The sequence below is a fragment of the Lolium rigidum genome, chromosome 7, assembly GCF_022539505.1.
Source record: "Lolium rigidum isolate FL_2022 chromosome 7, APGP_CSIRO_Lrig_0.1, whole genome shotgun sequence".
Lineage (NCBI taxonomy): Eukaryota > Viridiplantae > Streptophyta > Magnoliopsida > Poales > Poaceae > Lolium > Lolium rigidum.
In genome coordinates, this window is record NC_061514.1 from 163216839 (window position 1) to 163219627 (window position 2789).

Genomic DNA, 2789 nt, shown 5'->3' on the forward strand with positions numbered 1-2789 from the left:
TAAAGCTAAAATGACCTACTACGATTTAGGGTTTTCACCACATAATCGGAACATCCTACGCGTGATTGAGCCTGGCGGCCACGCACGGTGATCATAAACCGACCCTAGACAAGGCCTAAAAACCAACATGAAGTTGATCCCCGGAACATCCTGTCTAGGGCTAGCAAACTACACCCTACGCGCCACTCGGATCCTTCAACCCGTTTGTAAGGCCTAACTATGCAGATATTAAACTAATCCTTGAAGAACAAGGAGCAATCATAACGGATCGGATCTACTAAATAACGATCAAGCGAGGTGCCGCCCTTACACCTAAGATAGGTGTAAGGGCGGCTAGACGTCTAAGGGTTGCACGGACGAAAGCATATGATACGATGAAACAATGCTAACCCTAACACGTCTATGATAACTACGTTGCTCGCCATCAACAAGGCTTCAGCACGAGCAACGCATGAACAACGAATAAACGTGTATCGCCTTGATCGCAAGATGCGATCTAGGCAGCATGATGCTTACCCGGAAGAAAACCCTCGAGACAAGGGAGTTGGCGATGCGCCTAGATTGGTTTGTGGTGAACGTGATTGTTGTTTATTCCATAAACCCTAGATAAATATTTATAGTCCGTAGACTTTCTAACGTGGGAATAATCCCAACCGGGCACGAGCCAAACTCTATCTAACCGACACGTATCCTACTATATTTACAGATACACGGGCAAACTAACCCAAACTTTGTATACAAGGCCGATTCATGTATTTCTTCCATATGTATTCTTCAAGCCCATCTTTAATCGCGGCCCACCTCTGATCCGGTCAAATTCTGGTGATAACACATACACTCTCTTGTTTGATAACAAACACCATTCATTGCGTAGGGCTACAAGAGCTTCCTCAAGCCGGAGTTAACAAGCTCCACAACATTCGGTGTTCATATTTAAGTAACCTCTAGAGCATAATAGACCGTTGCAATTTAGACCGAGTACTAACATAGCATACACACTGTCACCTTTAAGCTATGAAAGGGGGAATAGATCACATCAATACTATCATAGTAATAGCTAACTCCATAATCTACAAGAGATTCCTATCATAACCTACGCCAAGTACTACATGATGCACACACCGTCACCTTTACATCATGAAGGAGGAATAGACTACTTTAATAGCATCACTAGAGTAGCACATAGATTAATAGTGATACAAAGCTCATCATATGGATCTCAATCATGCAAGGCAGTTCATGAGATCATTGTAATGGGGTACATGAGAGAGAGATTAACCACATAGCTACCGGTAGAGCCCTTAGCCTCGATGAAGAACTACTCCCTCCTCATCATAGGAGACAGCAGTGGCGATGAAGATGGCGGTGATGTCGATGGAGATGCCTTCTGGGGGCACTTCCCCGTCCCGGCGGCGTGGCGGAACAAAGACTTCTGTCCCCCGAATCTTGGCTTCGCGATGGTGGCGGCTGCGTAACTTTTCTCGTCCCGTGGCTTATTGCCTTAGGGTTTTCGCGACGGAGGCTTTATATAGGCGGAAGGGCAGCCTCGGAGGAGTCCTGGTGGAGCCAGACCATAGGGGGGCGCCCCCCCCCCCTTTGGCCACGCCGCCAGGTGGGGTGGGGCCCCCAGGGCTCCCCTCTGGTCCCTCTCTGGCGCTCTAGAAGCTTCCGTGAAATATAAGACCCTGGGCGTTGATTTCGTCCAATTCCGAGAATATTTCCTGTGTAGGATTTCTAAAACCAAAAATAGCAGAAAACAGGAACTGGCGCTTCGGCATCTTGTTAATAGGTTAGTGATGTCTACGCACGCTTCTATTCATGTAGACAGTGTTGGGCCTCCAAGAGCAGAGGTTTGTAGAACAGCAGCAAGTTTCCCTTAAGTGAATCACCCAAGGTTTATCGAACTCAGTGGAGGTGGAGGTCGGAGATATTCCTCTCAAGCAACCCTGCAATTAAGATACAAGAAGTCTCTTGTGTCCTCAACGCACCTAATACACTTGTCAGATGTATAGGTGCACTAGTTCGGCGAAGAGATAGTAAAACACAAGTGGTATAGATGGTGGTAATATTGCAGGAAGTAAAGATGCATGAAAACAACAGAACAAGCGATGTTTGCAGTGATTTGGAAACAAGGCCTAGGGATCATACTTTCACTAGTGGACACTCTCAACATTGATCACATAACAAATAAATAACTTCTCCTCACTTGTGCTACATACACTCTCTTGTTTGATAACAAACACCATTCATTGTGTAGGGCTACAAGAGCTTCCTCAAGCCGGAGTTAACAAGCTCCACAACATTCGGTGTTCATATTTAAGTAACCTCTAGAGCATAATAGACCGTTGCAATTTAGACCGAGTACTAACATAGCATACACACTGTCACCTTTAAGCTATGAAAGGGGAATAGATCACATCAATACTATCATAGTAATAGCTAACTCCATAATCTAAAAGAGATTCCTATCATAACCTACGCCAAGTACTACATGATGCACACACCGTCACCTTTACATCATGAAGGAGGAATAGACTACTTGTTGACTGCCAAAACCCACCGGCGGGCAGCGGCCTTGTCAACACTGTAGAGCCGGGGGGAGCCTAGAGCTGCGGCTGGCTGAGACCCCTCCGAGCGACGGCCCGCAATGCTCTTCTCGTCACACGCGGCGTTGCGAAGTGCAAGGGCGTGCCACCTGACCTATACCTGGTCGGAAGGTGATGAGATTGCCTCGCTTAGTTTCCTGCAGGCATACATGTAAACGTTAAATACGAGCCTCGATCGGTCTC